Below are 26,523 nucleotides of genomic sequence, written 5' to 3'. Positions count from 1 at the left end.
CCGGTGTCTCTTCTAAGATATTGGCGCCACACCCGTTGCTTTGTTACAGAAACACTTAGAAATTCACCTTTGTCCACCACACCCACGCAGGAGAGCTTAAAGGCTCTGGGCTTTCTGCTCACAGTAGAGAGAACAAGGCAAGTCTCAGCTAGACTTCAGCAGATTAACCCAACATTTAGTTAGTATTCGAACACCCAGCAGTAAGCTATGCTGTGATAGACAGAAGCTTAAAGAAAGTAGAAGGCAACATTCAAAAAATAAAAAGCTCATTTAGAGGGGGGAGAGAATGAACAAAATATATATAATGACGATAGTATTAGATTACTGAATGTATGGGGTGTTGGGGAGGGGTAATACCTCTGGTGGGAGACACCTTGGGCTCCTTCTGGCTTAGTTTGTCCATCTTTGTTCCCCACAGCTATCACCTGTGGCTCCTAGAAGCTGTAAGCATGTGACAGCGGCCACACCCTGCGAACGGTTTTAACTGGCCAGCTAAACCATGTGAGGGTAGCCTTCAATGGGTCTCAAACCTTCAATGACTTAAGGACTTCCCCTGCATGCAAAGACAGGCTCTGGCAGACTGAGACCAATTGTGGGTCCAACAATCAAGAAGGTGACTTCTGCATGGTCTGCAGAGGGAAATGAGGCACAGATTGGGCTCATCAACCTGGGAAGGTAGCCCATCCAGGAGAAGGAAAACTCCAATCCTAAACCTCTGCTGCCTCGTGAGATATCTTGCGTGTATTTTCAAGGAGATGACAGAAGCATAAGCCAAAAGGCTAAAATGTTCCTCTTTCCTTCCATTCCTCTCTCTCAGCGACTTTTCTCTTCTCCTTCGCCCTCCACCACATCAAAAGAGCTGCCAAACCACATTGCATCTCCCTATTCAAGAACGCAATATAATTAAAACCCATCCACTCCTCTCGGCTAAAATTCAGGTTCTTTGTGCTAGTCAGCTCCCACCTTGCCTACTGCAGCCTTCTCCTTTCTGGCCCTCCACATTCCTATCATCTCACCTCTATCCAAAACGCCACTGCCAAAATCATACACCTCTCCAGTCTCTCAGACCATGCAATGCCTTCCCCCAAATCCCTTCCCTGGAACATAGGAAGATGCCATGTATCAAATGAGTCCAGTTCTTGTATCAGTTCTTCAGGGCCTGAGGCAGAGTTTTTTCACACCATTTGCTACCCAACCTTTAAAAGACATGAAAAAATGAAGTTCCCTGGGGTTGACCCTGGTATTTCTGCCTGCAAATCAAGTGCTCTACCAATGAGCTGCAGCCTGGCTCCTCTTTCCTTCATGTACTCAACTTCTTGACCTCACTTTTAAAGCTTCCCAAAGCTTTGTCCAACCTTATCTTTTAAGCCTCTGCTTCACCTTATTCTCCACCCCTGCCCCTTGCAGATGACCACTGCTCTGCTCAACACGACCTCCCTGGAGTCTCCTCCCTTAAATGATTCTGCCCATTATTCCTTGCCAAAAGTCATGAATGACAGCCAATGAAAACAAGTCTTGCAAAACCAAAACTCCTTCATCAGAGTTCTGTGCAGAACCTTAGCTGGATTGCAAATTAGGCTATGTTTTGCTCAAGCCTGACTGCTGCATAACTCAATTAAACTATCTAACAAGCATACCTTGCCTGCAAGCTAAACCGGACATAAAGAGGAAGACTTTCATCTACTGTCCATGCTTGTAGCACAGGCAACGCTGAACACCAATGCTGCTTTAAACATACAGTATATATTCAGAAATATAGCTGGAATAAATGCAGATACTAAAATCTATGCTTTTGTTATCTTGGCGGCATCATCTCAATTATCCTCTTTGATTTTCAAATGTTAGCAGTTTAATTCAGAAAAATAGTAACATTCAGATGCTACGCGTTTATGGACGTGAGGTCGGGGTGCTCTGGAGCTGCAAGATGGAAGTTTTTGATCACAGCAAGGATTCAAAACATATCTGCCATTTTAAACCTTGCAAGCAACTCCAAAGCCTGGCAAACACATTTTGGGCACACTCCCACTGGAGAGTTCTCCTCTGCACATCTGATTCAAATGAACTGCAGCTACAGTAAGTTCGCAACTTGCGTGCATTTTAACTTGTGCACATTCAGCTTTATGCTGATGGTAAAATAAAATAGGCAGAAAGGGGGCAAGGCACTGGGGGAAATGACTTTGGCAATTCCACCCGCCACTGAACCCAATTGGTTTTGACTATACGTGATTTGCCTTTAGGTGCGGACCCCAGAACGTAACCCCCACATATGTAGCTCCTGATCAAGCAGGGCTGTGAAGAACTGCATGGTGGATTGTACCCACTCTACTTTCCAGAATCTGTGTTCTCAAAAGGGAAAAACACTTGGCTACCAGGAATGACACACTGGGGCTCTCTGCCCTGTTGCTATCAGGCTACCAGAAGAACTCTCCTTGCCCCCGTCTCCCCTCACCCCACTCCCCTTTCTGAGCAGAATATTATTTATTTTGTATGGAAAGTATTTTATCTTTGCACTGTAACAACAGAAGCCAACAGCCTGTGTCCTTGAAATGGCAATTCTAAACATAACTTTTGCAAGGTTTGCTTACTAGCCAGAAGATAACTTTGCTTGGAAACTGGTTGGCTGAAGCAGTTCTGAGATTACTGGGTGGTTGGGAGACCGGCCCTTTTACCTATTTTTCAGCCTTCTCTTGATAAAGTGGGTTACAGATGCTTCAGGTAACAGACGCTTCAGGTTACAGACTCTGCTAACCCAGAAATAGTACCTCGGGTTAAAAACTTTGCTTCAGGATGAGAATAGAAATTGTGTGGTGGCGGCACAGCAACAGTGGGAGGCCCCACTACCTAAAGTGGTACCTCAGGTTAAGAACAGTTTCAGGTTAAGAACGGACCTCCGGAACGAGTTAAGTTCTTAACCGGAGGTACCACTGTACTGCTCTTAGGAGGACACAGAGTGATGGTGATTTGGCTTAAACTGTGGGAGAGAAGTTCAAGGGGAGGAGTTTAAGGAATTCATTAAAGGCATCCGAGCTCAATCACCGTCACCATTACCTGAGCCCTGGGTCAGTGCTTACTCAAGTCCTCAGAGATGAGACTAGCCTAAGACCACCTATTGAACTGCCTTGCCAAGGTGAGATTCAAATCAGGGGCTACCTGGCTCATGGCTGTCATTGCCAAACACTTGTCACACTAACTCTCACTGTGCTACAAATAGCAGAGCTCTCTTGCTACTTAACAGTGCCTACTGAAACACGCAGTGTTGTTTATAACACCCATAAAGCAATAAAACCTTCTGGATGCAAAACAAGTTTTTGTTTCACTGCAGACCAACACTGAGGAACTAAGGTATAACTAAGCCAAATACTGCCTGTGTAATTTTTATTTTTAAGAGCCCATCTGAAGGGTGGTTATTCCCAGTTAAAAGTCCCTACTTCTTTCCTTTTTATTAACTTGCAGAACCAGTCGATAAAGAAAGGGCACTTGCTTTGATGTGCTTTAGGCAGAAGTAGGAGGCAAAATGGCACACCTATTACTAGATGATATCAAAGCTGCATTAGGAGTATGCAAATTTCCAGGTTTCACAGAAGCAGTCAGTGGGCAAAATGAAAAGGGATTTTGGTGATAAATGCCTGCTCTACAGTGCCGAGATGGAGTATTTACAAAGCTCAGAGATATGTTTGCTACAACTGCCACCATGATTCAAGTCATTGTTGACTTCTTTCCTGAAGTGATGTGCTGTAATTTCCAGGCACACAATTTGGGGGGTGGGGTGGGATAGATTGCCAGTGTGGTGTAGTGGTTAAGAGTGGTAGTCTTGTAATCTGGGGAACCAGGTTCGCGTCTCCGCTCCTCCACATGCAGCTGCTGGGTGACCTTGGGCCAGTCACACTTCTTTGAAGTCTCTCAGCCCCACTCACCTCACAGAGTGTTTGTTGTGGGGGAGGAAGGGAAAGGAGAATGTTTGCCGCTTTGAGACTCCTTAAAGGGAGTGAAAGGCGGGATATCAAATCCAAACTCTTCTTCTTCTTTTTTAAAGATGGCAGTGCCTCTTCTAGTGTGGTTTGCCACATCGTCCAAACCTGTAAACCGTGTTTAACATTAACTATGGATAAACAAGCCAGCTTCAGAAACTGTGGCTTGAAGTTTGTTTAAACTAACCACAGTTAATATTAAACTCAGTTTGGATAGTCTGACATACTGTGGTTACATAAAAGGCAGAAATTCTGAACTCCTAGCCACACAGGGGAGTGGAGAGCATGATCTCTGAAAAAGATTATTAGGTTCATTCATGTCTCATAGCCATTGTTTAGTGTGATGTCTGAATAAGGCCAATAAGAGTCGTATGAGCAGAGCTGTACTGGGAAAAATGAACAAGGAACAAAGAACAATTATGATATACGACCATATGAAGTTGTCTTAATACCAGTATGGATACGGAACTTTTAGCTCATGGTCGGTTCAGATATAAACCTTAACTGTTGTTAAAGACATTGGAAGAAGGGAAGGAATAACTTGTAAGGGATTCTGCAAGCTTGCAAGATTTCTTAACTTTGGTTATGTTAGATTTCAAACTGCGCAACACTTTCCCACAAAGGGCTGCACTCAAGAGAGGTTAACAATACACACACAAAGTAGTTAAGGGTTCTGGGTGTTTCACGTCAGCCTGTGGAGCCAAGCACATCTGATAACGCAAGATGGACTAACCTTATCTCAACCTCTTTGTTAATTTATGCATCTACATAAATCCAAAGCCGAAATCAAGAGTTGTCTTGGCAAAATACACAGTAGTATAGAAATGTGATTAGGAAACAAACAGGGCAGTATCTTGTGGTGTGCAACCAACAGTTGTGTTCCTTTATATGAGGGACTCTAGCTCAGTGGCAGAACACATTCTTTGCATCAAGATGATCCCAACTTCAATCCATGCCAGGGCTGATGCGAGAGACTGAGCTGTCTGAGCAACCATTGACTTTGAGGTCCAGCTCCGAGCGCCTTCTGGCGGTTCCCTCACTGCGAGAGGCCAAGTTACAGGGAACCAGGCAGAGGGCCTTCTCGGTAGTGGCGCCCGCCCTGTGGAACGCCCTGCCATCAGATGTCAAAGCGATAAACAACTACCTGACATTCAGAAGACATCTGACGGCAGCCCTGTTCAGGGAAGTTTTTAATATGTGACATTTTAGTGTATTTTTCATCTTTGTTGGAAGCCGCCCAGAGTGGCTGGGGAAACCCAGCCAGATGGGCAGGGTACGAATAATAAATTATTATTATTATTATTATTATTATTATTAGTTGCTCCTGCTCTTCTTCATCCCTTCTGCATTAGCAGTGCTGAAGCACCCTGTCCCTTGCCGCTGACTTTTGTTTGCTTTGCCACTGCTTCTTTGGCAGAAGTCCTATTTTGCAGTGCCAGACCTCTCACATCATCTCATCGTTCCCTGCTTCACACTACAGAGGACCTGGGGGTGGGTTGGATCCCTCCTTCAAGCGTCCCATGCAAGTTTTTTTTTGCAGCGGCAAAAAACAATACCAAGAACCAAAAGAAAAAACGTTTGCAAAGTTACAGCAACTATAAAATATCCCACCACACACATTTTAGGCATCATTGGCCACAGCAGCACAGTCACCCCACCAGAATGCCTTGCTCTGAGGGAAGTAGCCACTGCCAAGCAAGGGTGGGAAGGAAGAAGCAGAGAGACTTGCCAGGTAGGAAGGCTAGCCCAGGGGTTGGCAAAAAGAATTAGCCGCAGGCCGGTCCTCTGTCACTCAAACCTTGTGGCCGGCTGGAAAAGCGGCACCAGGGGGGAGCTGAAAGAAGAGGCAAGGGGGGCAAGTAGTCTTCCTCCCCACCCACCCCCAGCCGCTGCGCTTACCTTCCCAGGGGCTGCCACCACCACCAGCGCTGCTTCTCGTGGGTAGGCAGAGTGAGCTCATCCGCTCCGCTCTCTGGCCCACAGTAGCACCAGGGTGGTGGCAGCGGGGGGATGAGTGGTGTGAAAGCGCTGGCTCTGGAGAGGGGCTGTCAGCCCCCTTCTTCCTCTAGGCAGGGCAGGGAGAAGCCAGGAGGAGGGAGGGAGGTGTGTGTGAGAGAGATGGGGGGAATGGAACGGTGCAGGTGGGGAAATGGCGCAGCCCAAACAAACAGAATCCCCACGCCGATCCCACAGATGGTCTACGGGCCGGATCCAAAAGGCAATTGGGCCTGATCCAGCCCATGACCTTAGTTTGCCGACCCCTGGATTACCTAGTAGACGCAAGCTTGGGGGAGTGGATTGGACGGCTGTTCCCAGACCTGCCACCTGAGGCTGTTGCATCCATTCACCTAATGGAAAGATCAGCCCTGAGAATCATGACCTCCCCAGTTTAAGAAAGGCTGGGTAGCTGGAGAGCCATTGCCAGTAAGAGCAAATTCTAGGTGGGACGGTCAAAAGAGAAAATCCATGGTTAGCGTATATGCTTCTTTTTAGGGCTAAAGTATTTTCGCAAAATCAATGTGCAAGGCATAGGAGAGATTTCCATTGTTCAGCACAGATGGAGAAAGAGTGGTGCTGTACTGTGCTGTGTGTGCGTGTGTAGACAAACTGGTGTAGGGGGTGGCAGAGGGAGACAACAACCAACAACTTCCAGTAAACCATACAGTACAGATCAACAGCAATGGACTGAACTACTCTGTACAGAAAACAGTAAGAGACTGGGAAAGACGTATGGGGAGCAAGCTGCCCAGAATAGCTACCTTTCCTTCTGGAGTTCTGCCTAGGTTCTTGTCAGAACCCTGAACAACCTGCTCTTTGTTAGCACTCCCGCTTGCAGAAGTAAATTTGGAAATACAATTATGAAGCCAAGAAGTTTTTTTAAAAAGAAGAAGTAAAACAAGACTCTGCGCAGAGGTGCGTGGAGAAAATGTGGCTATCATCACAAACTGTTTACGGTTTTCATGACTGAAGTGCTTCTAGTTTTTGTTTGTTTGTTTGTTTGTTTGCTTGCCTGTCCTATGACAGAATTGCTCTCATTTTACAAATTGGGAATTGAGTACGAAAGCTAGGGGGGCTTGGCCTATAAGGCCACCCAGAGAGTTCACAGCTAAGCTGTCTTTTCCCAAGACCAAGTCTGAGGCTCTGTTCCATCGGACCACACATACGAATAAAACGCTCCCCAGTCTGCGACACACTTCCGATGTGGACCTCGATGCTGCACAACGTGCCCACAGCTACTACGGTTAGGTTGCAGAATCTCACCATGAGGAGCATATAATTTTGTTGATTGCATGGCTTGGGAACCTAGAAGCTAGGAGTGTTTTGTGGATTTCCTTTAAATGAGTAAGGAAAAACTGAATGCACAACGAGTTTAAATAAAGCCAGAGTTCCTCTGGGTGAGTGAAAGTTTATGTGCTCATTTTTAAAAAGTGGTTTCTGCAAGCCCGATCGTGGGATGAAGCCAAACCCCCGCCCCCTTGAGATATGGAAGACACGCAATGACTTGAGAGGAATCTGGGAAAGGAGAGTCCCAAGAAAGAAACGGAGGAGCAGGGTGGATGAGAGGGGTAACATACATGGAAAGTTGATGCAAGTTTGTCAGGGACTAGCCATAGCTCAGTGATAAAGGAAACGCATTATATGCTGAAAGTCCTGGGTTCGATCCAGGGCCTCTCCAACTATCCTTTTGTTTAACAACCTTTATATGCCGCCTTAATAATAATAATAATAATAATAATAATAATAATAATAATATATTATTATTATTATTATTATTATTATTATTATTAATACCCCACCCATCTGGCTGGGTTTCCCCAGCCACTCTGGGTGGCTTCCAACAAAACACTAAAATACAATAACCTATTAAACCTTAAAAGCTTCCCTAAACAGGGCTGTCTTCAGATGTCTTCTAAAAGTTTGGTAGTTATTTTTCTCTTTGACATCTGGTGGGAGGGCATTCCACAGGGCGGGTGCCACTACCGAGAAAGCCCTCTGCCTGGTTCCCTGTAACTTGGCTTCTCGCAGTGAGGGAACCGCCAGAAGGCCCTCAGCGCTGGACCTCAGTGTCCAGGCTGAACGATGGAAGTGGAGACACTCCTTCAGGTATACTGGACCAAGGCCGTTTAGGGCTTTAAAGGTCAGCACCAACACTTTGAATTGTGCTCGGAAATGTACTGGGAGCCAGTGTAGGTCTTTCAAGACCGGTGTTATATGGTCTCGGCGGCAGCTCCCAGTCACCAGTCTAGCTGCCGCATTCTGGATTAGTTGTAGTTTCCGGGTCAGCTTCAAAGGTAGCCCCACATAGAGCGCATTGCAGTAGTCCAAGCGGGAGATAACTAGAGCATACACCACTCTGGCAAGACAGTCTGCGGGCAGGTAGGGTCTCAGCCTGCGTACCAGATGGAGCTGATAAACAGCTGCCCTGGACACAGAATTGACCTGCGTCCCCATGGACAGCTGTGAGTCCAGAATGACTCCCAGGCTGCTCACCTGGTCCTTCAGGGGCACAGTTACCCCATTCAGGACCAGGGAATCCTCCACACCTGCCCGCCTCCTGTGCCCCAAAAACAGTACTTCTGTCTTTGCACTGAAACCTCTAAGCGGCTAAAAATAATCAGGTAGCAGGTGATATGAAGAACCTCTGCTTGAGAACCAAGATAGCTGCTGCCACTGATCCCATTCACACACAATGGTAAGCCATGGTTAGAAACAAACCATGGTTTACTGTGAATGAGCAGTGTGCTGGTGCACACCACTCAAATTACACCTGTCCTGTCTTGACCTTTGCTGAGCTGAGCTGACAGTGTGCACATCGCAAGCATTGGCTTAGTGTTACACGCAACTGGCTTTCTATCACGTGTTTGGAGAGAAAAGACGCATGAGCACTGGTTCGTGTGTAATGCTAAGCCAGTACTGTGGTTTGTTTTCTCAAATCGGAAAAGGAAAGGGTAAAAGTGGCCCGATTTCAGCAGCGCTGCACATTACAATAAGCCAATTGTTTTAGATGAGAACCAGGCCAGTGGGAATACCTAATACTACACCTCAATGCTATACACACTTGCCTTGCAGCAAGTTTCATTGAAGTCAATGGGGCTTACTTCTGAGTAGACCTGTCTAGGACTGCACCGTGATTCTATTTCAGCTTGACTGAACTGTGCTTCCCCACCCCCTTGAATGGAACTTTTATAGCTCTTTTGACTGTTACCTATAAGCAATTCATTGCAGCAAGGCTATATATCTAGGATTTTATTACTTATTATTGCCTTTACTTGGTTACCAGATTTATGCTTTTTACACTCAGAGCCAAAGGGTGATTTAAGCCATAACCCTTGTTACTTTCTGGAGAGTCGGGTTTTGAAATCAGTGACTTGTCAAGGCATCTGCATTCAGTTTCTATTAAATTCCATTTTCAGCAGGGATTAGGTTTTCTTTTCTTTTTCTTTTTTTGTTCCCCCTCTCAAGGAGAACTTGGATGACTTGCCACGTGGAGATTTTTTTCCCTTTTTCCCGGGCCTGCTTGATTTCCACAAAACGGCAAGGGAAATTAGGCTGGAGACTGCCAGTGGTGTCCTCATTTCACTCCTATGTGCCTAGCTAACTTTAGCGCAGGCCTCACAAGAGCAGAAGAGTTTGTAATAGACGAGAGAGATGACCAAAGCCAAAAGCCACAAAGACCAGAACTTCATGTGAACCAAGGCTCCGCACACTTTAATCTGGTCCTCAATGACTAAGCTTTTCTCTGCTACATGCAAAACAACCACCAATCGTGCTTCTGAGCATGTGTCAAAATCACTTTCTGTTACCCACCACCAGAAGACCACACACAAACACCTGCAATTTAGAGGTTTCTAGGCCAGGGCCAGGGCCAGGTCCTAGGATCTTTCATGAAAGTGTGTGTGTGGGGGGGGGAAGACATTAACTGTGACATATTCTTAACTATTCAAGGGTACTTTTTTCTTAACCCTTATGGAAATTCACATCGAAGTTTCAGGTGAAGGGGGGTGGATTTCTGCGATGCCAATCTGCACAATGTTAGCAAGGGACAGTGTGCGCTTATATGACTGACAGTCAACAATAATATTCTGATACAGGAATACAGGGGAAAACTTCTACGGCAAGAGTAAAGAGCTGCTTATGGAGATAGGAGTTCTTCTTTGAGTCCTTTTGATGAACACGTCTTGAACACACTGTCAGTTATGGGAACAAATACTCAGGCTTTTTCAAACATGCCAGACCGGGTGAGCCCTCTCAGACACTTTTGATCTGCTTCGTCTAAAGGCCGATAATAAAAAAAAAAAATCGGTGTTCCAAACAGCATTACTCGGTGCAGAATTTTGGTGCACCACACATACAGTACTCAGCATGTTTCAGGAAGTATACACCTCTTATCAACATGACCTTGTTATGTGTATTAACTTTGCACGCACTCTCTCTCTCCACTCCAAATCTCCAACATGCACATCTGACTACCACCCTACTTAAGACTGCTACTTAAGGGTTCAAGACTGCTACTTAAGGTTCCAATCCTATGCACATTTACCTGGCAGTAAACTCCACTGAACATAAATGGGTCTTACATCCGAAGACATACATATAGGACTGTGCTGGTAATCTTTCAAACATTTGGACTGACTTAAAGAGATCTGGTAGTAGTCACTTCAAACTCGGGAGACTTGTCTTTGAAATCAGGAGTAATACACGTTAGGGTAATTCTTATGCGCATTCTGAATTTTAAGCCTTGGGGACAAATGATTACTGTTTCATTATCTTTGCAGTCAAATGAGGGCTAGAAACTTTACACACAAAAACACAGGATTCTTAAGATTCCAAGAGAAATACTTGGGCAACAAAAACACAAACACAGCAGGGACTGCATATATTTATCCAACACGGGGTATAAAATCCAACTTGTCTGGTGTTACTAAAATGTAGGCCACCCATGAGTTAATGTATTCAGAGCTAAAAACAAAAAAAGCAGATGGAGTGACATTTTGCTGTCAAAACTGCTTAGAAGCTAAGGCTGTGAACAGTAGAAATTGCACCCAGGAGCACTGCTGCAAAATACTGTTAGCGTAAACTAAGCCTTAAGCAAAGAAGCAAATATATACTACCAACAAACCAACTTGGAATAATTTTCTATTGAGATACTTACATATTTTGATGGGGTGGAGGTTTCTTCAAATGGGTATTTTAGTTATTGCTGGGTAGCCCAAATGTTACTTTTTTGTTTTAACATTTGTTTAAAGGTTTTCGGTTCACAGAATCCAAAACCCAGGAGGTTTACAAATAACTGAAGAGGTCACATCAACATGTACAATGGGTTGGACCTCTTTTATGAACCATTGTGCCAATCTTGGTTAAAGATCAACCATGGCTTTGTACAATAGCGTGGTTCACGCATAACACTAAAGCTAACTATGCTTTAGAATGTACAAGCAAATATCTGGTGCATTATATATATATATATATATAAAATAACACATCTGCTCTGCTTCTTCCCTGGTCCTGCTGTCTACCAGCATCTCTACTGGTATCTCAAGCCAGAGTTTGGTTTAGGAATATCTGCAGAACCTGACATGTGGTTTGTCTTTATCGAAACAAGCCACAAGCTGCCCTTGGCTGACCACTTATGGTTTGCCTGGGTTAACACCTAAGACCAAGCCAAACTATGGCTTAGTTCCAGGTGGAGAGGCAGCAACGAAACAGGAGGAACAAAGCAGCCATCATTTTCTAAATGTGCACCAGTTTGTTCACACTAACTCATAGTTTAGCTGAGTATTATGTGTGAACTGAGTAGGTGTCTGATTGACAAACTGTAACTATAGCTTATGTCTGAGCAATAGCTTGTTTCACTGATCTGGTTCAGATGTAATGCTAAAGTATGGCTTAAGGAGGTGTTGCCTTTAGGTTTGTGTGCAGCAGCTCCACGCCACGTGCAAGGACATGAAGATACTGCAGTTCTGAATACAGGGAAGTGTGGTTTGTTCAAACCATAGTTTCTTCCAAAGCCAGAACATTAAACCATGGTTTGATTCTGAAATTGGATACATAAGCCTGAATATGGGATATTTTGACATCTAACAGACAAAACCAGATGTCAGTTTTATCCCCTTAACAGAGATTACTTTATAACCTTGAGGGCTATAAACAGGACATCACTATAATAAATAATGTGAGGGATTTATTAGCACAGGGGAAACCTGTCAGAGGCGACAATCCAGTAGTGTGTAGAATCAAATCCAAGAGTGGGTCTTTGTCCCACAGGGTTGAATGAAACCTGGATGTGGGTCACATCCTGCCCACAGGCTGAAGTTTCCCACCCATTTTAGATCAGCTCCAGAAAAGCCAGGAATACAGCTGATAGGCTGTCAGGCTGTAAGAAGTCTAGTATTATTTCGCACACTTAGGTCATATCCCTGGATTCAGGGAAGGAAGATTTTCTGTGACAGCTAGAATCATGTCTACACTTAAAGAACGCCAAGCTGAATTTACCCCGTTCTTCATGTAAGAATACAGGCCTCCTCCATATGCATGTGCCCAAGAAGGAAAGGCAGCCTTGAGAATACTTGCATGTTAACATCTCCAAGAACGCACGCTGCTGGAGGGGGGAAAATAATCTGGTACTGAATGTCTGAACTCCTTCTCCACACAATTCTTCTTGACTTTAGCTACAGAGGTACTGTCCTCTCTACTACTGAAGTCAAGAACACAGAATTCAAAGCCAGCTGGCTCCTTTTTCCGGAGTGATGGGGTTGTGGAACCTGCAGTGCAATGAATGGTACAGTACAGCCCTGAGGCATCTCCTTACGCAGTCTTGATTAAGCAGATTTCTAAGTGTGCGGCTGCACTTATCGTTATGCTCCCAGGCTGTGCAGTAACCAGCAATTCTGCTTAGCCCAGAATTTCTGTATTGAGAGTTCCTGAACCCACAGTTATGGAACAGGAACAGCCAAATACTTTGCGTGTGCGTAAAAGCACGTAAGCCTAAATTAAGCATAACATGTCCCACCAATGGACATTTCTTTCTCTTCCAGCATGTGCTTCACCTGCCACTCAACTAGTATACAGAGCATATTCTAACCCTTATGCTGAAATAAAAGTCTTTGCAAACACCGACCACTTTCCCACATCACAAAAAAAGCTGAACACTGGAACATGAAAGTTTCGTTCTAGAAGCTATTTTCAATGCCAGGCCTCACTTATAAGGTAAAAAAGGTAAAGGACCCCTGGACGGTTGAGTCCAGTCAAAGGCGACTATGGGGTTTGGTGCTCATCTCACTTTTCAGGCCGAGGAAGCCAGCATTTGTCCACAGACCTGTGGCCAACAGGACTAAACCACTTCTGGCGCAACAGGACACTGTGAAGAGTGCCAGAGTGCACAAAAATACCATTTACCTTTCCGCCACAGTGGTACCTATTTATCTACTTGCACAGGTGTGCTTTTGAACTGCTAGGTTGGCAGAAGCTAGGAGAGAGAAACGAGAGCTCACTCAGTCACGTGGATTCAAACTGCCAACCTTCTGATCAGCAAGCCCAAGAGGCTCGGTGGTTTAGACCACAGCGCCACCCGCAACCCATAGGCCTCACTTACAATTATGTAAGTGTGCAGAGGGCATTTCCCTCCAAGTAGCCAGAAGCTTCCCCAACATGCTAGGGACAGAGAGGGTGGGGTTTAAAAATCAAGATGCTTCAGTTTACAGGCAAGCTTGAGTCCTCTTTTCTGAGGCATTAAGTCCTGCCGGAGACCACCCAAGATCCCCCTGAACTCAGGTCTCCCAAACAAGGAAGTAATAATACTGACCGACTGCCTCCCAAAGCGGCTGAAAGGATTAACAAAGCTAATGATTATACATAGCTCTCCAGTTAAGTCTCCCAGCATGAACTAATGCAAACTCAGCACACTCCATTTCACCAATAGAGGAGGAGGCTGACCGCCTATCCAAACCCCTCTCGCTTCTGCCAATGCAGCAAGGGAATTCAGGCTGGAACGAGGAGGGAGAGAGATCTCTAGGGACTTCTAGCCTTCCTCTCTACAAATGACACTGGATGACCCCCCTCAAAGGATTCAAGTGTTTTACATGAAAATGGTTTTTAAACAATGGCTGCATTGTATGCCTCAAGCATGGGTGCTTGGAGGGAAACAAACATTCTTTTCAAGATTTTACAAGGTTTTCTGACCCAGAGATAGATTATTTTGCCCAGGCCTCATTCCGATGTAGAGTAATGGATCTCTCGCCTCTCCTTACCTCTACTGTTTTTGTGGGTGAAGTACAGAAATCAGCACATTCTTGTGTCAAAATGTTTATTTTATACGTAGACTCAAAAGGTTTAAATATGAAGGTATCTGGGGGAATGAGAGGGATGTCGTAAGGAACCTGGTTGCAGCCTCATGGACACAGGGCACATCTACAGCAGAAGTCTGAATAAAATGTCCGCTTTCTTCTCTATAACTAGCCTGAGGCATAGAAACAAAGAATTGTAGAGTTGGAAGGGACCTCAAGGGTTATCCAGTCCAACTCCATGCAATGCAGGAAATCCCAGCTAAAGCATCCATGACAGAGGGCGACCAAACACTATTAAATAACAAGTGATGAAGCAGTAACTGATTAATAAACTGAATTACAGTCGTACCTCTGGTTACGTACTTAATTCATTCTGGAGGTCCGTTCTTAACCTGAAACTGTTCTTAACCTGAAGGACCACTTTAACTAATGGTGCCTCCCGCTGTTGCCGCTGCACGATTTCTGTTCTCATCCTGAAGCAAAGTTCTTAACCTGAGGTACTATTTCTGGGTAGCGGAGTCTGTAACCTGAAGCGTATGTAACCTGAGGTACCACTGTACTTGATTAAAATTGTGGAGACTGACTGAGCATTGCCGTTACATCTCCATGTCATTTAAACTTTTACCTTAAGGATTCACACCAATTGTCTTGCTGGTTTCTCCTCAACTTGGCTAAGCTCCCATCCGATCAGGAAACGGGAAGTTATTTCAGAGCAGGAGTTATTAACCAGATATTGAAGGACTCTTAGCCAAGCACAGTCAAGGATAATGAAAGTTGCAAGCCAACAACATCAGGAGGGCCATAGGATCAGCCATTATCTACCTGAGGGGCCCCTGTAATGATAGAACAGTCTCTGGAAAAATCTTCCTGTTTCTAGTGTAGAGAGGACTGGATTGTAACACACACACCTCAGGTACGATCCAGCAAAAGGAAAGTCTTTCTGGCTATATGGTCATGGCTTTATATCCTAGTCTGAGGGGATAACATAAACCACAGTTTTCCAGTTTGGCTGTCACAGGAAACTGATTTAAGAAACCAGGAAGAAACCTCACTGAAGCCAGGTTTGAGAGAGATATTCCTCTTTTTAGTTTGCCTAAAAATCGCTGGTTAAAAGTTAAATTGCCATTTGTGTATTAAAAGGTGAACTTACTTGGTGAGGGTTTGGAAATTTTGTGGGGGTTTGGAAAGCTTTTGTCTTCTTGCTTTGTTTTCATGAAGGGTTAATTTTAAAACACACGCACACACAAAGTTGCAGCTTGACTTGCATATACATTCTTGGTTCCTTAACAACAGGCAAAGGATAGAATACATTATTTTTGTACTAGCCCCCCCCCCCCCATGCTCTCATGTTATAGTAAGAAAGATGGAAACACTTCACACAGTAGAAAATGTTACCAACTTTTTCTTGCTACTGTTTTAATCATCCTTTATTGGCTTTAATAGAAATTTAAAATTCAGACATCACTCTCCATGCTCTGTATATTTAACAAGGACTAATTATTTAATTAAAAGCCACTCTGGTTTATTTCTTTTTTCCAGTTGTCAATTAAGAGTAGCGCTGCTGTCAATACTTTAGAGAATCATAGTTTGAAGCACTTTGTAAAAGCTTAGCGGATTTTAAATTTTAAATAAAAAAATAGCAGATCCGTCGCATTTGCTGAACATGATCTTTTCTTGAGAGACCAGGATAGGCATTTCATTAAATTCATGTCTGACCACCAGTAAAGATGGGTAATAAAGATGTGCTGCCTAGACACCTTTATTTCAACGGTAATAATCTTATTTAGTGTTACTTAGAAATTTAGATACCATAAAGAGTGGGGGGGGGAGGCTTTAAGGGGAAAGACTGCATTAACAAGAGAGAATTTATTGATGGAAATTTGTTTCACACCAGTTAACACACAAGGAACGCAATGCAAGAAGGTGTGAGACTCAACCCACAACTAACGCGGTATTAATATGGTTTGTGCATTACGATAAAGGAAGTAGGCGTTTTCAATAAGCACAGTCTCAAGCGGTTCTCACAAAAATTTGAAGATAATTGCCTTTAATTACCAGCTATCCCAGACTTTCTCCTCTTGTTCCAGATGCCACTCTCCTTCTGCAAAAACATCACACTCCACTGCCACCGGCCTCCTCCTATGTGCCCAAGAAGGCACTGAACTTGCATTTCCCATGCAGAACCCATCCATGTGTCCAAAAAATAATTAATGATGTGGCATGGTGGTCTGCTGTTATAGACTATTGTATTTTAATATTCTGTTGGAAGCTGCCCAGAGTGGCTGGGGAAACTCAGCCAGATGGGTGGGGTATAAATAATAAATTATTATTATTAGGGGGAGGAAGGGGGAGAATCCACTGAATGCCCACAAGACCTCTGGTATGAAGAAAATAGCTGTCTGGATCCTAGCTCAGGCCATTTAACACCAACCCTCAGATGAGTTCCTAGGCTAAATCTAAAGGCCTAAGCTACTTGGGATCAGAATATTATGAAGACCACCTGCTTCTTTTATCAGCCTACCCATACATCCAGGGTTATCTTTAGAGGCCTTGCTTCACAGAATCATAGTTAGGAGGGACCCCAAGATCATCTAGTCCAACCCTCTGCAATGCATGCTCCCTGACTGCCTGAGTAGGGGCATCTTGAGAATTCACATATGTGAGCAATCCCTGCTTGAATTCTGCAGCAGGCTGTGTCCCCCCTTAGCTCCGTATGTTACCGTATTTTTTGCTCCAAAAAAGTAAGGGGAAATATCTGTGCGTCTTATGGAGCGAATGCGTGGTCCCTGGGGCTGAATTGCCCAGGGTCAAAAAGCAGGTCGTGCATTTTTTTTTAGAAAGAGGGAAGGGGGTGTTGAAACTAAGCCGCTGAGCAGCTGATTGGCAAGCGATCGGGGAGGGAGATAAGGGACGCTAGAGATAAAGAAGGCTGCCTGGGAGGGGGGAGGTAAAAGCCCATGGATCCTCAGGATTTTTGCATTACGTCATCCCAAATTCACCATCAGATCACATAGCATGTCCATGGCTACAGCCTGCACCAAAAAAATCACGCACCCACTGTTGCGTGGGGCCAGGCCGCAATGGCGCAAAAACATGGCTACAGAGCACGGATCCACATGGATCCTCAAGATTTTTGCATTGGGCTACCCCAAACTCACCGTCAAATCACATGTCTGTGGCCACAGCATGAACCACAAAAATCATACATCCACTGTTTCGTTCAGAATATTTTTTTTCTTGTTTTCCTCCTCTAAAAACTAGGTGCGTCTTATGGGCAGGTGCGTCTTATGCAGCGAAAAACACGGTAACTCCTGCTATGTTACCTCCCTCTGCCCCACAGGGCTCCCAACCTGACCTCACGGATGCAGATTTCTCCATTCCAATTCCTGCAGAAGCATTTCTTTCCACCCAGGGGAAGGGTTTGTGTGTGTGTGTGTGTGTGTGCGCGCGCGCATGTAAGAGTACAACTCCCAGATCCCCACGTGAGAAACTGACATGCTGTGGAGGGCCCTCTCCCAGATGGAATTGTGGATTCTGGATTTACAGCCATAGTCCATGGTTTGTGGGGGGGAATGCATTGGTGGATACACCACTGCCTATCCCAATATCCATTTTGGTCCCCTGGGCCACAGAGGGAGGAGAGGAACAATGGAGGTAACCTTTTTAGTGTTGCATCAAACACGGTGAAGCCCCTTGAGGCTCTGACAGTTGGAACATATAGAATTTGGGTCGGCAAACTAAGGCCCGAGGGCCGGATCCGGCCCAATCACCTTCTAAATCCAGCCTGCGGACAGTCCGGGAATCAGTGTGTTTTTACAGGAGTAGAATGTGTGGTTTTATTTAAAATGCATCTATGGGCTATTTGTGGGGCATAGGAATTTTATTATTATTATTATTATTTTCAAAATATAGTCCGGCCCCAGACAAGGTTTGAGGGACAGTGGTGAAAAAGTTTTCTGACCCCTGATATAGAAGCCTTGAACCCTTTCAGGGCAACTAGGAAGGCAATTAACAAGCCCTGTGCTTTAATGAGCAGTGCCTGATTAATATGACTGCCTGTTTCCACAGAGAGGGGACGACTGCTGTGTTTTATTCTGTGAACTGCCCCTGAGATCTTGTGGTGAAGAGTAGTATATAAATTTAATAAATAAATAAAATAAAATTATAACTGCTGATGGATCTACTGGGTCAACTGTCAAATGAGATATTTTCCTCCATTACCCCATAGCCTCAAGAATACTGGGGTAACTTGTATGCTGCTTTGTCTCACAGGTGCATAGGCAGCAAACAGAACCTTTTCTGTATTTATCTCCTGCTTTATACTGTCTTTATGTTTATAATTGTGTTTGGGTTTTGTTTTGTTTTTAAATTAGCTCTTTATTTATAAATGTAACTGTTTTATATATGTTATGTTATAAATCTCTTTGGGGTGCCGCACGGGAAGTGATTCATAAATGAAATAAATTATACTAACTTTGAAAACATGCACATGGAGATTAGATGCTTCTGTCTCACACCGGATAGGCAACAACAAACACACTGTAATGTTATGTATAACTGTAACAAAGTTGTAAGGCTCTTAATAGGCAAAATACCACCCTCTATTCTACTGTAACAAATTTTACTAATGTTATTGTTGTTTTTTTAAAAAAAATGTAAAACATTTTCCCTCACTTCTCTCTCTCTACAAGTATTCCATCTGATCTCCTAACTGTCCAAACTGGCCACAGATCCCCCAATGTTATAAAATCTCACATCAGACCAAAAGCCAACAATCCTACAATAGTTCTTAAACTTATCAAAAAGGAAGTCCTAATATTGCTAATATAGATGGCATTTCTCTCTACTTCAATAGCCAGCATATAATATTTACAACTTTCTGAATCTTCACCTATTGGTCAACACATGGGATAGGGCCATAGCAGATAATTCCTAGGGGCTGTGGGGGGGTTGGCCCCCCCAATAAAATATTTGAGGGGGCTGCCCTTTCCAAAGTTGATGAGCATTGTGTGTGTGCACTGTGTCATGTGATCAGATTATGCAGAGAGGGCTTATCTGGCCCCCCCAAATATTTTATTCAAGTTGGCACCCCTGGACAGGGTCTTCTCCGTTGTGGCACCAAGGTTATACGGTTCCCTATTTAGAGAGCATGGGACGCGGGTGGCACTGTGGGTTAAAGCCTCAGTGCCTAGGGCTTGCCGATCGAAAGGTCGGCGGTTCGAATCCCCGCGGCGGGGTGCGCTCCCGCTGTTCGGTCCCAGCGCCTGCCAACCTAGCAGTTCGAAAGCACCCCTGGGTGCAAGTAGATAAATAGGGACCGCTTACCAGCGGGAAGGTAAACGGCGTTTCCGTGTGCGGCTCTGGCTCGCCAGAGCAGCGATGTCACGCTGGCCACATGACCCGGAAGTGTCTCCGGACAGCGCTGGCCCTTGGCCTCTTTGAGTGAGATGGGCGCACAACCCTAGAGTCTGTCAAGACTGGCCCGTACGGGCAGGGGTACCTTTACCTTTATTTAGAGAGCTTCACCTTCCATCCTCCTTGTTCAGGTACCACATTTAAGACACTTATTTTGGGGGCCAAAAAGAAAATACAAATCACTCTCATTGCTGCTAGTTCCTCCCCCCTCCCCCCCGCCGCCTCTGTTAGATCCTCATGCTTTAAAAAAAAAAAGAAAACTTGAAAGTTTTATCAGTATTTTATAAATCACAAAGACAGGTGATAAGCTACCTCACACCATGTCTAGTTATCATTAGCGCAATATTCTATGAGGGTTTTATTAGCCATTATTGATGTTGCCACAGATTTATTCCTTTGGGAGCATATAAATAACCAACAAATAGTGAGAAAATGCCACCCAAGCTATTACCTGCTTTTGCTGGCATTTGTCCCTTTAGTATTAGGTGAGCAATTTGTTCGGCACCACAGTCCACGGCAAAAAATATTTCATGAGCAGGAGAAGCAAGAATCGCCTTGCCAAAAATCCATTTAGTTAAGCACTGTTTCCAGAAGTGACTGGCTGGATGCTTCTGGGCATGCAAGTAGATTATGAAAGGTTGTGGCTTTCCTTTCTTCTGCATAGACACATGTAGAAAATGACAACACTACATAAAAGCAAGGGGGGGGATGTACATAGGAGCACTGTGGTTCTCCTATTTTGAAAATGACTGGAAATGGAGAAAACTTGAGGGGAAATGTACTAACAAGTGAAGGAAAAAGCGAAGTCATATGAACACGATAAAACATTAATTCCACCTTCATTTGAAACATCATAAAGCATTCGCTCTGCAACCTTTTCAGAGGAACAACCAGAGCAGGCTGCCAGCTGGTATGCAGAAAGAAAAACCCAATGGCTTTAGAGGGGAAATATATGCAGGTATCTATACTCTTGAGGAAATGATCTGAGCAAAATAGACTCAGCAAAAGATCTCTGGGATTATTGCTACCATAACATAGAGCCATTACGACAATAAATCCACACTGCATTCATTATCAATATTGCTTCCTTCCCTATTAACAGGAAACGGCTTTTGTCAATATTAACAATGCCTCTTCCAGACAAAGATTAACTTGCTGCTTTTTAAAGGGGAGGGGGAGAGAAACAAGCCATAAAACGGTAAGAGCAGAGAAACCCCGGCATTCTCGTAATGCGGCAAGCAACACCGCTCCAAGACTTCCAGACAAAGTGCACACAGTGGGACCTAGACCAGGCCTCAGTGGAACAGGCAAGGTGTGTTATGAAAGCTTAAGCCAGCCAAGACTAGTTTTCCATGGAATCGTAAGGTGTGCCTTCTTCAGACTGGAAGGCAGCAAATCAGGCAAGGATTTATAGCTTTTGGGCCACAAGCTGCAAGAATTCCCGCCCCCCCCCTTTTTTAAAGTAAAACTAAGGCATTGGGTGAGGGAGTTTATAGCTGGATTTCCTTTCCTAAAGTCCTACAGTTTCTATAATCATATATAAAAGGTAAAGGTAAAGGGACCCCTGACCATTAGGTCCAGTCGTGACCGACTCTGGGGTTGCGGCGCTCATCTCACTTTATTGGCCGAGGGAGCCGGCGTACAACTTCCGGGTCATGTGGCCAGCATGACTAAGCCGCTTCTGGCGAACCAGAGCAGCACATGGAAACGCCGTTTACCTTCCCGCCGGAGCAGTACCTATTTGTCCACTTGCACTTTGCTGTGCTTTTGAACTGCTAGGTTGGCAGGAGCAGGGACCGAACAACAGGAGCTCACCCCGTCGTGGGGATTCGAACCAACGACCTTCTGATCAGCAAGTCCTAGGCTCTGTGGTTTAACCCACAGCACCACACAGGTCCTATAATCATACATACACACGGAGGGCCCACTGTATATAATATAATCATACATACACACATATTATATACAGTGGACCCTCTGGATACCAATTAAATTCATTCCAGGGGTCCATACTTAACCTGAAAAGTCTGTAACTGGAGACACTGATTTTGGGCACGTGCATGGGCAATAGAGCGCTTCTGCGCATGCAGCGAAACCCATAAGTACAATGGTACCTGGGGTTAAGAACTTAATTCGTTCTGGAGGTCCATACTTAACCTGAAACTGTTCTTAACCTGAGGTACCACTTTAGCTAATGGGGCCTCCCGCTGCCGCCTCAGCACAATTTCTCTTCTCATCCTGAAGCAAAGGTACTATTTCTGGGTTAGTGGAATCTGCAACCTGAAGCGCCTGTAACCTGAAGCGCCTATAACCCGAGGTACCACTGTATACACTTCCGGGTTTCCTGCATTTGCAACCCTAAAGTTACATATCCAGAGCGGTACATAACTCCGGGGTCCACTGTATCTCTAAAGAAGCTATCAGTTGTCACACTCTAGCACTGGAGAACCACAGGCTGGGGGGGGGGGGGGGAGAGAGAGAGACTGTCAAAAAACCATGCCTCCACATCAGACCACAGCTCACAATGCCTCTGGTGTCCCTTGCTTGCCTGGGGGGTGGGAGATATACATATAGGTGGGTGCAAAGAAACTTCTGGCTTTTGCATGGTTGGAATGTAGCTCACCGTATAAAGAAAGAGTATCATCTATTGCTTTGCCCATTTTTTGTCTCTGCGCCCGCCCCCCACCAGTGGCATGTGGCCACCAGTGGTGCGTTGCCCCCATGAGGGAATGCCGCCTCTACAGGCTTAAAAAGGTTCCCCACCCCTGCTCTAGCACAACTTGAAAAAAATATGGGGCAATGCTATGGAGATGTAGCAATGGGGCTTTGCAGATGACAGTGCAGAAGAATGAATGGAACCCAGGCACGTTCCGCTTCCAGCGATTCCTAGGAAGCGCGATGAGACACTGAAAAATCTTGTTCCCCTTTCTCCGGTAAAAAGAGTTGGAATCATCCAGGTCTGGTTTAGCCTCAGCCACATACATGCCAAAGGGGGTGGCACCAAAAAGTGTACTTTTTAAAAAGAACCTTTCTTCAATTTCATAATATAAATTTAAAGGAAAATAAATCTTTAAAAATATTAATGCATACATATAAACGTGATTAATTTCTTTGAAACTCTTAACAAAGTTGAATTAATTGCTGTGGAATTCTTTGCACAAGCCATGAATTCCAGTTGAGGTCAGACAGCCCCCCTCCTACAGACTCTCTGGCACCTACTGAAGAGATTTTAATTTGTAGTTAGTTTCTATAGTTTTGACCTTTATTTTTAATATTGTTTCTTTACAAACCACTTAGACACTTTGGCAGTTATAGTGTCCACATAAGCAGTACTTAACTGTTTAAATAATTATATTGCTTAGTTATAGTGAGCTATATTAATTATCCCTTCCACCACCCTACCTCCTCACCTAAAACATTAATTCTAATTCATTTGTAGTAGGCTCAGTAACATACATCTCATATACACAACCTGCTGGATTTTGGGTGCTCTCCTCATTACTGCCAGCTTGGTGAGAATCACTTCTGAACACTTTCCAATACATGGGCACAGACAGGCATAACCTAAGAACATCAGAAGAGCTCTGCAGGATGAGACCAAAGGCTGCCTAGACAACATCCTGTTCTCACAACCGTCAAAACACTCCTTCACAGCTGATCCATGAAGACCAACCTCTGCAGGGGGCAGAGGCAGTCATTGCTCAGACCAGCACTTCGTCAGGTTCAGTGATTCCATCCCTATTGATCAGATGATTGATCTGCTAAGCAGTGAAAGGACAATTCGTATTCCCATCATAGTGCTGAGCTGGGCAGAGAGGCTGGACACTGTCCAAGGTTATGCTAAGGATTCAAATCACTTTGTTCCCCACAGCACTTTTTTTCTTTCCCAGTGGCAGTGCTGGGACAGCTGGGACATAGAATATTCCAAAATAAAAGTGCTAGATCTGGAAGAGAGGGGGGTGGGGGATGACGTACCTTCCTTCCCAAAAACGAGACTCAAGCCACAACACCATCACACCATCTCCACTTGCCACAAATGTAGTCCAGCTCACTGCCAGCCAAAGCATTCTGGCAAATGTATGTTTTGCCTGAAGGATGGCATGTCACATGCTTTAGATAACCGCAACATCTTTTCTAGAGATCCAGAGCCTCCTGAAATTTGGGAGAATGTCTGGGAAACAAACAACTACCTATACATTGGCAAAGAACAGGTTTCAAAAGTATCCTGCAAGTTAGCAGCTGATGCACCAGATATCAACAACAACCTGCGTCGACTAAGGAGGAGGAGCTACTTCCCCTCTGGACATGCCTGGCTTTGCTTTTTGATGTCACAGAAAGCAGCTTTAGATAGTCAGCTGAATGATGACTGAGCTCTGAAGTAATACAAAATAAATCAAAGCTTAATTTGCTTTTGAATGGCATGTCGTAGGCGCAGGTAAGTTGAATGCTTTTGGAACCATTGGATGGGACAGAGAATACTAGTTACCCATGACATGTCACTAAGAGAAAAATAGCCCACATGACTTTTTGATGTGGGATAGTCTCCGTAAGTAGACCTTAGTGGGGTAACAGCTGGCTTATTAATGTCTTGATGTGCCTCCAAAAAGAGTTCGCTGCAATGGTACTTAGCACCCCAGAGTCTGCAGCTTGTTTCTTCTAGACTCCACGAGAGGGGAAATCCAGGAATCTTTCACCAGCAGTTTCAAAAATGTACGTTCGTGCATTTACTCAATGCACAATGTGTTCTAACAGCATATAAAAACAATCACATGGTGATGTAATGCCAAGAACTTTTCACAACCAGAATGAATGAGGGGAAAAAGATAATCAAAATCCTACTAGGTACTATAGAAAATATTTTCGTTCTCAGAGCAACAATACAAATGCACTAAATAGAGTTGAAGAAAGCAACACCACAACCTTTCAGTGCCCTCAAGTTTTTAAAGCTCTCAGTTACTCACAAAGTAGGTCTGAACTAATTTTGTGCTCATTTCGAGCAGTGATACTTAGCCACAAGTGGCTAGACAAAAAATAAAAAATAAAAATCTCCCAGAGCAAAGGCTGTGTTTTCAAACTGAAACAAAACTGCATGCATTTTACTTAACTGCTAGTAGAAGACAAAACTCCTTAGAGATAGGAAGTAAAGTGAATAATTGATAAAGCATCATTTTATTTATCAAGTAAAAGCAAGACCTATAAGTGAGGAGGATGAAAACAAACTAGGCATGTATAAATCTGCCAGATGATGATTAAATATTCTCACTGTATCAATATCCTGAAAAGGTAAAAAAAAACCTACAGTGAGCAGTAACTAGGGTTTAAGTAAGCACAGAATTAACTAACTAATTAGCCCATTAGCAAGGCATCTCCAGAAGCCATTAGTCTAGTACAGCAGTTATCAGACTTTATGGCCTTTCCACAGGCCTGCAATCCACACCCAGCAAGCACCTTCAAAAAATCCAAGTGTCAGGATGCCATTTTAATTTCCCACAATGCCCCAATGTAGTATTGGCTATGAGACATTGTGGAAAAGTTCACACTGGGCACGGGCTAGATTTTATCATTTGAACCTTTCTTGAATTGAAAGTTGGAGGGGGGTATTGAGGGAGATTCCATGTTCAGACAAAACCTGGCGCAGCACGGGTAATTTCTCTACAGTGTAAGGGGCATCTGTGTCAAGGAGTTGGAAGTACATAGGCCCAAGAGATTCTTACCAGAATCAGACTTTTCCTGTGATGTAACAAGTCTTCGGATGCAAGTGGCGTCCATGGGGGAACTTCTGAATAGGTCTTGTTGCCTTTAAAACGGATCCCATTTTTATTTTACTAAAATCAGACTATAGTATTTGAGTATAGTTTGCCCCACAGGTGGCACATGTTATCAATGCATCACTAACCTAATTCTAAATAGTTTTAGAATTTCTCTGCAATGGAATCAAGATCACATAGGCCGCCCTCCACCTCCAAAAGCCCAACCTAAAACAAAAACAGCAACTTGAACATTAACACTAGCAGTCACTACCTTGCCCCACACGAACACTTTCAGAAGAAGGTCACGCAAACATTGCTTCAGAAGCCACAAGCAACTCTGCAAGACGTTAAATGCAGTATTTTCCATCTCATTTATACCAACCTCGCAGATAATAAACAAAAACAAACATTTCAGATAATCGCAGCATATGAGTAACTCTGGAACTGTTAGCTTCAAGAGCATTTCGCCTTGGAATGATTTAACAGCTCCAGAGTTTTATTTTGTGTAAACTTGAGCAAGCGTGCCAACATAAAAGAGAGAGAAAAAGAAAAGTTTTCCGTGCTGCTCATAATGATTCAGCAGTTATTATTTCTATAGGCAAGACAGGTTCCCCTGCCTAGCCAGGTATAGTACCTTCTGCCACAAGAGACTTAGAAGCTTGGATATATATGTATTCCGTTCCTGGAGCTTTTAGGAAACGATGCCAACGGAATCCAGGACTGCTGACGCCAAGGAAAACGGCTACAAGCCTGTCAATTATCTATCAAACTCTTTGCAAAGGAAGGCTGGGAAGAGGAGGAGGAGGAGGAGGAGGAGGTGCGACTGCCTCAGCCCCATAAGCCATCCTTGTTTACGAGTCACCTATGCAGGGAGTTCACTGGTACCTGTTTGCTTAAGCACGACAGCCCACAGAAGAGGAAATCCTTCCATGGCTATTTGTAAACAGCGCTGGAAGCACGACACCTGCCTGCAGCTTGCACCAGCTCGACAACCTGCTTGGCAGCCCACCTTTAAAAAAAAAAATCTCCCCCCCCCCCCCATTTCCACAGCTGCTACGGCCAATTTTGTATTTGTGCGGAGAGGGGGCCACTTACCTCCGTGAACAT

At 44.4% G+C, this 26,523-nt stretch overlaps 1 protein-coding gene across 14 annotated transcripts in view; it reads right to left on the bottom strand.

Moving 5' to 3' along the window:
* AFF1 (ALF transcription elongation factor 1) overlaps positions 1-26,523 on the bottom strand; it is a 147,711-nt gene that overhangs the window by 44,042 nt on the left and 77,146 nt on the right. The gene's annotated exons all lie outside the window — the stretch shown is intronic.

This window comes from Podarcis tiliguerta (genome assembly GCF_965153285.1).
Source record: "Podarcis tiliguerta genome assembly, chromosome: 9".
NCBI lineage: Eukaryota > Metazoa > Chordata > Lepidosauria > Squamata > Lacertidae > Podarcis > Podarcis tiliguerta.
Note: the sequence above shows the minus strand (reverse complement) of the source record. Positions and strands in the feature narration are given on the sequence as shown.